The sequence below is a fragment of the Lacerta agilis genome, chromosome 3, assembly GCF_009819535.1.
Source record: "Lacerta agilis isolate rLacAgi1 chromosome 3, rLacAgi1.pri, whole genome shotgun sequence".
NCBI lineage: Eukaryota > Metazoa > Chordata > Lepidosauria > Squamata > Lacertidae > Lacerta > Lacerta agilis.
This window is the reverse complement of record NC_046314.1, coordinates 39,164,426-39,175,860: the sequence shown is the minus strand read 5'-3', so window position 1 is coordinate 39,175,860 and position 11,435 is coordinate 39,164,426.

The following is an 11,435-nucleotide window of genomic DNA, read 5'->3' as shown; positions in this document are numbered from 1 at the left end:
GCCTTTTCCCAAACCGCACCACATAAAAAAGCAGGGTTTTTTGCAACATTTCAGAGGCTGGTGGCCTAGTAAAGCCCAGAAAAGGAAGAGCTGAGGTTTTTCTGCTCTTAAAGTGAGGCTCCTTAAAGTATAGTTCTATTTAATTGCAATGAACACTTCTCCAGGCCTGGAGGTTTATATTATACTCAGCTGGTGGAAATCTGGCCAACAGAGGCACAATGGCATCTTAATAAAAAGAATAGCTGTGGCACCTCAGGGCAAGACTGATTATTTTTAAAGGGTGAGCTAAACATTTCTGAGGTGTGAGAGTTTTTGTTGCAGTATTTTAATTCACACCAACAGTACCACATTTTAACTTCACTCTAGGGTAGCCCATAAGGTTACCCATGGGGTATTGCTAGCATTGTGTGGCAAAGCATAAATTTGATTTAGAACATGTCTGGAATAAATCTAAAGGGGGGTTTCCTCATACACCCCTTCCCTTTACCAACTTCCCTCCAAGGAAGATTTCTAAAGAAATTAGACATGGCAGTTTCTCTCTTTAAAAATAATATTTACAGATAAACCTATTCTAACCTAATGAGTTCTAATCTAAAATACACAGTTGAGTTGACCGAGTCTTTGGAAAGTGGGTAAGAAGTCATAGTGGTTGATGGAACAGAGAGATGGATGGAACCGGGGTAAAGTCCCACTTTCGCCATGAGTTTTCTTGTGTGGTCTTGGTCAAGTCACAATCATTTACACAAATCAGTAAAGTGGGAATAATAATTTCTTACTTCTAATGTTGTCAACCTCTTAAAATATATTTCCTGAATAATTCCCTGCAGTTTGACATTACTGAATTAGTTGTTTATTATATTTAAATAAATTTCCATAGATTTATTATTAGAACTATTTTTTTTTAAAGTGCCTTTCTGAGCTTTTAAATATAAAGTGCATTGACCATCTTTGTATTCATCTGAAAGAAAATCCATTCTTATTTTTCTTCAAGCCCGGATTCACAGTATACCAGAATCAAAATAGCTTCAAAAGAAAGCCAGACAAGTATATTTTGACTTTCAGCCTCCATGAAATAAAATTAGTGCTGTTTGATTTAATTGCTTAAAACTTTGCAATGATTCATCCACCCACTGAACTGTTTAAAGCTTGCAACCTATTTATTCCATAGTGTTGAACACAACACAACACAACACACACACACACACACACACACACAGGCCACAACCCAGCAAAAAAAACAAACTGGACAAACTAAATTTTATGTCTTTGGCTAACATATCTTAGGCTGCACTCCTATGCAAACTTATTTACTTGGGAGTAATTTTCATTGAGCTCAGTTTCTTACTCCTGAGCAAACATGCATATGATTGGGCTGCTATGTTTTTTGCGAGCTCACATTTTTCACTGAAATATTAAGAACTGCAACTACTGCTTTCTTGCAGTTCTTGATCAGTAGGTAGTCCCAAAGGACCATGACAACAATCCTGAGGTTCAGGGCTGGCCTAAGACATTTCGCTGCCAAAGGCAAAAGACAAGATGGTGCCTTCTCATGACATGTGCTAGACAGGTAGTTGAAGATAACTTGCACTCAGTTGACAAATGTGCATCTTCCACTGTAACTAAGGGCAACAAGTTAGCTTTAGTGTGGAAGGATGAAGGAAAGGCTGCAGGCAGCACTGCCTTTCACCATCTCATCACTACTCTTTCAGCACTTTGCTACTCTCCTCTGATCTACCTCACTCTGCCTATGATACATATGGCTCCCCTGAGGTTCAAATGTACAAGACCTACCTGGTGTTTCCCCCTCCAAATTCTTTCCAAGATCTGCTTCTCAATTCAACTACTAACTTTCTCCCTGTCTGCCCTGCCCTTCTAAACCGTATTAAAAGTTGGTTAGCAGCTGACAACAACTATCAGGGAAGATGGGAAGCCAAACCATGGTGTTTCTGCTGGCTTAGGAACTGGGCACTGAGGTCCCAGACTTTGATTGGAGCCACTCAGCCTAGAGTAGCTGAATATGATTTCAGAAATCTTCCTTCTATGTGGCTCACGAGGCTCCATTCTTTCGCCAGGTTTGTCGTGAATATTCTCTGCACATTTTCATTATTTCAGTGTTTGATGCCAGATCCACTGTAAAGGTCTGCATTAAAATCTCAACATACAGTAGTGAGATGAACATTTTCGTTTCAAAGACTAGTTTTATAGAAACTTGGCACCAGAAAACACGTTTCTGTTTCATTTTTATGACGTATAAACTTTTATTGGGTTCTCATACTTTTTTTTTTAATCATTGGCACATGCTGAAATGCACAACATATTGGCAAATACACAGTAGTCCTCTTTCCACATCATTTCCCATAGCATTTTAAAATGTATTTCTAATAACTTCATACTTAAAGCATGCAATAAGTTACTTACAACACAATACAATGACTCACAATAACTTTATTTACCAAGTTCCTGTTTCCCAAAACAGTTAGAAAGTAGAGATGTGTGGCAAGTCAGGTAAAATATAAATCTATGGCTATGTTCATAAGTGTTTAAGACCAGCAGCTTCATATCTGGTGTTGCTCAGGAATTCTCAGAAACCCAAATATCATGGCAGTTCTGACTTTTCAGTCCACCATCTTGATTAAACATGGTGTCCAGTTCTATCCAGATATAATGAAAACACACTCCTTGATTTCAGGAACCACCACCCCAAATTTGGTTATGATATCTTAAGAGGTGACATAATGCACATAGAACGGACAAAAAACTTGCCAAAATACATAGTAGATAATCAGTGATCCGGGAGCACAGTGGACGCCTGCATTTGTTGATCAGTGCTGTTTTCATATAAGTATATAAGGAACACTTGGGGTGTGGAAAGAAGAATTCTCTGCGCTGCAGGACTCAACCCACTCATCAGCTCTGCTTGCACAAAGCCTGTATGTGTACAAAGCATAAATGTATTATATACTAGGAGAGACATCCCTTGTAGTCCTGTACATTCCCAAATTTGTCTTATGTCCACTAAGACCAGGGACTTAACTGCGACAGCTCCTACCCTTTGCAATGCACTTCCAATGAACACCAGGCAGGCACTTACAGGACTGACATTTAGGCACCTGTTTAAAACTTACCTGTTCACACAAGCCTTCCCTGCAGAGTGATCAAAGTATGTTGATGTAGAAATCAGACATACTGATTTATGATGTACTCATGATATATTTTCATTGTTAATTTTAATGTTTTAAGACTTAATTTTAATGTTTATTCTCCCTTGGTTTTATCGTTTCATCTTTTTGTAAACCGTTTTGACGTTTTTAAAAACAAGCACCGTATAAATTTCACGAAATACATGTAAATAAATAAAATGGTGGCGGTATAGTTCCTAGTTTGCAAATGAATTAATGAATTAAAATGTGGAGTGTTTTTTTAATGAGTTGACTCATGCACATACTTTCCATGCCAAGTCCTCATGTATGTTTGTAAGAGACCTTAGCTGTTTCCAGTGGAGCACCTCAAAGTCTGTACCAGTCCTTTATAAACTGCCTTTACCTTTCTGCATTATTGTCTTCAAAGGTTTGCCAGCTTTTAATGCTCTCAGGGTAAAATCAATCTGTTTTGTGAATGAGGAATTGAATGTTTAGCTTAGAAAAGAACACTTGAGTACCAGGGAAGAAGTAACAAGCAACATTAGCTTTGTCCAGAGTTGGGTATGTCAACATTGCAAAACCAAAACTGAGACAACCCACTTTGATTCAGGTGTGGGCAACCTTTAGCCCTCCAGATGTTGCTGGACTACAACTTCCACAATCCCTAAACTTCCATTGGAGCATACATAAGATTGTGGCCTTAATCACTCAAATTGTTCATACAGTAGTAATGTGTATGAAATCTCAAAGTGCTAATTTATTTATTAGCGGGGGTGGCAACTTTAATTAAATATTGGGGAGGCCCAGGTAAGTCCTGCCCCCACATAACTGATCACATGACGTGGCGTGCGCACACCATTTGAATGGCAGTGCCCATCAACTTGGGGTGGGGGAGGGGCCCTCAGACTCTAAGAGTTGCCACCTAGGTTTGTTAGGATATCTGTCCCACCAACCTCTCAGAGCAGTTTCCATCAATTTAGTTCTAGAGAAGAATAAATCCAGCTTACTACCAAATATAAACACCATTTATGTTCTTTGTATGAGAGATGCAGTTTCAATAATGAAAAAAACACTATTAAGTGCATTATTTTCTCTTTTTAAAGTTTCCTTCTAAAGCAATCCCCAACACACTTATACCCCACTGAATGCTTCGGGGCTTAATGCTGAATATGCATAGCATAGGGTCGGGCTGCATATATGTTTTAAGATGTTCTAAGTTGCAGCTTTCCATCAGGGGGCATGTCCCTTTTTTCTAGGAAACACAGACCCAAAATTCCTAGATGCCTGTCTAAACTGTCCTCTCAGATATTGGTAGCCTAAACAGATTGGCTTTCCGTACACTCTTACCTCGTTAATATTCTCTGAGAAACTTCAGCGCACCCTGCAAAAGTCTTGAGGTGCAGTATGTCGGTGATCTCAGGTAAACACGACTGGCTCTTGACCCCGGGGGGCGGGGGAAGTCAAAGTTCTTTTGGAAATGACACATTGTGACCTGCAGTCTGCTGTAGCACATTAAGTCTGACAAATGTTCTGAAATCATGACTAACACAAGCAAGGAGAGGGAGGGTTAGGGTTATTGTACCCAGCGGTTAACCTTATGTAGTCACATTGCAGGGTGGGATCGTTTGGGAGCCATGTCTTCCCCACTCAGAGTAAACAGAGCCTTGCAACACCATTAAAAAGAGTTTCTACATCTTCCTTCTGCGTTAATGTGGTTCAGTGCCTCTGTCATGAAAATGAACTCAAGTCAAAGGACAGTTTCCCACACTGATTCACAAAGAACATACTATGTAGCTCGTATAAAGGTGGCATTTTAGACTTCTCTGAACACATGCACATTGTCGGCTGCAATTGTGCATAACATTTGGAGAGGCCAGACATGCAGGAAAAGCCTTTGTACTGAGACAGAGATTTATCGTGCAAACCAATGCATGCATGTCCAGAAGTAGGTCCCATTGAGTTCAACGAGGCTTACTCCCAAGGAAGCATGCATTGGATTGCAACTAATAATTCAAAATGAGAGGCAGTCATACAGGCTTTACTGGGCCAGTATTATTGTTACTTTTATTATTTCTGAATGTTGTATCATATCCTGAAAATACTGCTTTAGGTTTATAAAAGCTTTGAAAAAAATAAAATAAAGGCTAGGCTGGAAACAGAAAATAATTCCAATACAATGAATTGTCAAATCTATTCTCCCCCCACCCTTGAATACAATCTCTTCTTTATTATCTATCTAGTTGGCCCCTATGAGAACGTTAGTGTTGAACTTGATGAGTCTTTGGCCTGATCCATCAGGAATCTTCAAACAGAAGGCAAATTAAAAGCAGAATGCAGCAGATAGTTGGATTTGAACATAGCCCAATAAGCTGCACTCATATCTGGACAAGGATAACCTAATTTCTGTTGTCTATGCTCTAGTAACTTCTAGGTTACTGCAATGCACTGTACATGGGGATGCCTTTGATGGTGGTTCGGAAACTACTGCTGGTGCGGAATTCAGCAGCCTGGTTGCTCACCAGGACAAAAAGTTCTGAGCACATAACACCAATCCTGGCCTTACTACTCTACCCGTTAGTTTCTGGGCCCAATACAAAGTGCTAGTTTTGCCCTATAAAGCTTTATGTGGCTGAGGGCCCAGTACCTTAAGAACTGCTTATCCCCATATGAAATACCTGGACCCTGCAATCTGAGGCACTTCTTCATGTGCCTTCTGGAGGATGGCAATACGAGAATGGGTCTTTTCAATGCTCACATCCTTGAGTGGGTGGGATGTTTTAATCCACCATTTTAAAAAACAGAATTGTCTTTGGGATTTTTCTTTGTTTCCCTTTAGACCCCGTTATCATATATGTGTTTGTCTATTTATTGTAAGTCGCTTGGGTTACCTTGGTTTAAAAAAGAAAGAAAGCATCCAATAAATTTAATAAACAAGCAGGATCAGTGAAGTAAAAAGGTCACTAAATCAGCAGTGCTGGAGTTGTGTAGAGTGCCAGAAACCACTAGGGTGCTGACATTTTCCAAGATGTCTCACAGCAACTGCTCCCTCTAAGCTGCAATCCTGTTTGTTCCTGCCTCATTTATCAATAACATCTCTGAGGATGCCTGTACCTTGGAAGGGGCTGGCGGGATTCCTTGTTGCAGTTACTATTGCAGTTCAGAATGCATTGAAGCACCAATGTGTGATTATTTGGATATATATGTTTCATCTGTTTCTGTTAGCAGTTAACCGGGGGGGGGGGGAGTTTGCTGAGCTCCTTTGCACTGTGTAATCTTGAATTGTTATTTGTAAAATATGAGCTAGACTGTGGCTGGGAATCTATTTTCGAAAGTTAGCATCTTAAAGGAAAAATAAACATGAAGTCAGAATTTCCTGGAGGACAATGGGAGGGAGTTCAGATCATCTGAAAGCTGATTATGAGTTTTCCCAGGATGTGTTTCTCCCACCCTCTTCCCTTTTCTCATTTCTCCTTCTCCATATCTGAAATTTCTACATGGTCCTGAATGTTGTTGTATTTTTTTTAAGTTTCATAAGTGAACCAATTTCAAATGCATTGTGTCTTCCTGGTTTAAATGCCCTAAAGCCAAAGAGAACTACAACTACAGTGGTACCTCTGGTTGCGAACGGGGTCTGTTCCGGAGTCCTGTTTGCAACATGAAGCGCCGCGTCTGCGCATGTGCGCAGCGTGATTTGGCGCTTCTGCGCATGCGCGAACCGCCAAACCCGGAAGTAACCTATTCTGGTACTTCTGGGTTCGGCGCGTTCGTAACCTGTGACAAACGCAACCCGCAGCTATCGTAACTAGAGGTATGACTGTACCAAACATCTGAAGGCAGCCCTGTTTAGGGAAGCTTTTAATGTTTGTTTGTTTGTTTGTTTGATGTATTTTAATGTTTTGTTGGAAGCCATCCAGAGTTGCTGGGGAAGCCCAGCCAGATGGGCAGGGTATAAATAATAAATTATTTTATTTTATTTTATTTTATTTTATTTTATTTTATTTTATTTTATTTTATTTTATTTTATTGGTTTGTAGCAAAAAATGAATTTTAAGGAGAAAACCCTTTATAAAATTAAGGACTAATAAGTGATCTCCTCCTGCAGCTGTACTAAAAAGTCCTGCTGGATTAGGCCAATGGCTGTTCAGTCCAGCCTCTTCTTTCCCACAGCAACCAATCAGATGCACATGAGAGCCCCCCAGAGGACCTGATCACAGTAGCTCTTTCTCATTTGGTTGTTCCTTAACAAATCAACTCGTATCTATGGTATCTCTAATCCTAGAGTTAACATAGTCTAGTAACCACTGGAAGCTTTCTTCTCCATAAATTTGTTTAATCCCCTGTTAAAGAAATCTAACTGCATGGCTGGCACTTGTGGAATATCATTACTACAATTTACAGCATTTTTTTTTCTTTACAGCTCCCAGGAGCTACTGATACCTCACTCACAGCCCTCACCACAACCAAGTTTCCTTACATTAATGAGCATCCCAATCAAAATATGTTACCAAAAACAGTGTATTACCAGAAACAACCCATTGTTCAGTTGCTTGAGATGGTAGGTCAGGAATAGGTCTGGCCCACCCAGGAAATCAATGGAAAAGGGAGCTCTGCAGAATCACATATCTGCAAATCTGCTATTGCTTTAAAATTCAGCCAACAAGGAGCTTCACTGCAGGAGCACACACGGTTTTTTAAACTCACCATAACCAAAACCGAATTTGGGGTCTGACCTATTTCAAAGAAATGTGGAAGGGACAGAGTGAACAGCACATATGCACTCGTGACAAAGTTATCCAGTCAAGTTGCCATATTTGAAATGTGTGGGGTTGTTTTATTACTAGTAAAATTTGAAAAGTAGTTAGATTTGGAGTGGGTAGGGGCAACTTCTGAAAATGTAGCTTGAAATCAGGTGTACACAAAGAATATGTGAATATAGTCTCTGGACCTAGGAAGGTTGAATTTAGTGCCAAAGGCCACGCTTGACAGTAAACTCTGCTGACTTGCACCTGAGTAGACAATGCTGGGTTTGTGCTGTAAGACTATGGTCCTCTAGTCCATATTCTGGAGCATTTTATTATAATTTTAAATAAAATGCTAACCCTTAAGTGAAATGTGAGTGTTACCTTTTGTTATATATTTCTTGCCCTGCATTACTTAAAATGTCCAGGTTACTAAATGAAAACATAAATACTAAGTGCAGCTGTAGAATTTAATAAAACCTCAGGTTCAAATACTAGCATGCAAAAAGAACAATATTATTGGAAACTTGTGGTTGAATGTGAAGGTTGAAAGAAATATTTTCACACTATCACAGTATTAAATTGCAAACATTATTTAATTTATCTTCCCTGAAAGGGCTGAGAGGAAGTGTACCAAATGCTGTATTTACCAAAACCAGGAAATAAGTCAGTGATCAGAATAGCAAATGGAGTAATCAAAAGCTGACAAGGGACAATATAATGTCACCATTGTAATAGCACTTACACATATTGTTTTGACTTGGAGTTGCTTTGGAATAAATATGGCATAGTTTTCATTTCATAATAGGAAAAGCAAAGTAATAAAACAAAATAAGTTATTCAAACTGATTTCTTGGTTTAAAAAAATGTTGAAAAATATCAGCTTTGGCAGTCTATAGGACTGGAATGTTCCCCCCAATTACCAAGATTTGAAAATATATATGTATATTAAAAATTAAGGTATTTGCCATTCAGGATTGGAGAAAGTAGGAACTCCTGGCAACCTGTGTATTTTAGTTGTCACTTTGAACTTTGGAACAAAGGCCAGACTGTAAAAGCAGTTTATAAAAAGTATTATGAGATACCACAACTGGCATTTTTATGGCCTTATTAAACTACATTCAAGTGGTATAAATTATATGCAATGAAAGCGAATAGGTTCCCTGACTTGATTTTAATATCAGAAGCATGCTTATTAGTTTAGAGGGGAGGGATTGTTTTCTGAAGAGAAAGAGGCTTATATTGTTTTGGTTTTCTTACCTTACCAGCTGATGTTATGTGGAAGTCATAAACGTCAGGTTGCATTTAGTTCACGGAGTCAAATCATTATTAAATCACTTGAGATAACGAGCATTTCTTCTCACTAAGTCATGCTGCAGGTGTTAATTTAGATTCAAAGCATTCCTGCTTATTATAAAAGCATATTAATTTCCCGTATGTAGAAGATGCAGAAACCAGCATTTACAGTTCAAAAGGTCACCACTGCTAGAGGAGGAGAACTCCAGGAAGTTCTGGGCTTCTTACCTTCTGTGTTTTCTGCCAATAAGAAAACTAGTTTCCTGGTAGAATCTTGTCTGCTTCTCCTAGAATCAGCGCTGGGCAGGGAGAGTAAGGACTGGCTATTGGTAGAGTACAGTTGTTAAATCAATGAAATATATGTAAAAAAAACTATGCATTAACTAGCACTGGGACCTGACATGAACAAAACAATGGAGAAGAAATATTATGATACAGCCTTATGTAGAGAGGGACTTGATATTCATGCTTCTCACCAACATATATGGAATCAAATGCGTGGGAATCAGATTTACAGTTGAGGAGAGACACTAGAACAGAGCTTTTTCTGGGAGTGACAGTGAAAGGGGAGAGCAAGCTAGCTTCTCACACCACAATTGAGAAGTTAGTGCATTTACATTTTGCCTCATATCTCGGGCTCTACAAATGATAGAAGCTTACTCTTTAAAAAACAAGCAGAAAAGCTGGGAATCTGGGAATTAGGGTTCATAACTGCCCCCATGTATGCCCATTGATCAAATTTCTTCACTCCCTCAGTTGGGTCTCCAATAGCTACAAAAATCCATGCTGAGCATTTCCAGTCTCTGCCATATTATCTTACTGTAATTCCACTAAGGGCTGATGTCATTACAGTGTGTGTTTTTACTGTTCCCACTAGTGGCATCCAATGATGTGAGGGAAGGAATTGATTATTATTCACTTTTATGGGCAAAATTAGTGTGTTGGAGTAGGAACAATGTGGTAGTGATTGTAACAGTGCCCTTCACACCCAGACACTGGTAATTTTGTCCACACTGGCAGAATCTGGAAGACCATGTGGTAAAACAGACTCTTACCAACCTTTCATGACTTCAGCCCTCAGATTGTTCCTGCACACTCACTGAAATTGAAATCACAGTAGCTCCCCAGAAACATTTTTTCATGCTTGTGTAGTAGCAAAGTATCTGTTCATTGGGTCAAGGCAGTATTAACAGGCACCAAGGATTTAAATATGTAAGTACAATTTTCAGTAAAAGGTTTGAATTAGGGTATTGGAATCACTAGGCATTCAGAAACATAAAATAGGTACTGCTAAACATTTCTTGGAAGGCCATACTTTATCGTGACTGAGGTCTTTTCATAACAGAAAAGACAAGGCCCATCCATGCATAGTTACAGGATTCTAAAAGAGTTCAAAGTCCATTTTCCAAAGGCAGATTGTGAGGCCTGGGAGTTGAGCAACTTCCCAGAGGCCTAAGCACACACGAGCAAAGGAACAAATAAGCATAGTCCTTTGTAGTAGCATCCCAAGAGGAAGTCCCAATCTGAAACTGAATCTTCCAGTTGCTAAAGTCCCAACTTTTTATCATGAAAAGCTGTCAGCACTGGACAAAGAGTATCCAGCCAGCTTGTGATGTGGACTTGAAGGAACATCTCTTTCCATACCAAACCTGGCCATGTCTTAAGATCTTCTGGGGAGATACTGCTCCAAATGCCCTGTTTAGTAGTTGTACACTACTAGGGTGGGGAAATAATTCAGTTCAGTTTGCATTTAAAGACAAATCAACCTAAACTTGCACTGTCCAATGCCATATGAGAACTGAGACAAAGCCATCCTTCAAAATTCATACTTCTCTGAATTTTTCAATGCAGTTCTCCAGCCCAATAATTTGTACAAAAAATCGCATACACTGGGATAAAGTGAGCGCAAAAAAGTTAGTGAAAATAACATACAAAAATGCATTTTAAAAATTGTTTTGCAAAAAGTGCATATTGGGGGAAATTGCACAAAAATGCTAAAGCCCCACTCCCTGGCCCTGCTTTGTTCCTTGATCCCATATTGACTGCAGCACCAGACAGAATTTATCCTGGTTATCACCAAAAGCATACAAAAGTCAGACTGATCGGTTTCTTGGAAGGTTTTCACATATGCTTTAAACTGTAATAAGAAAATGTCGTTTTCTGAACACTCCATCTGGTGTTTTGGGACTGGTAGTAAATCCATGTCCAATGAACCATGAACACGATAGAATTTTAACAAGGATGACATCTAAGATATAGT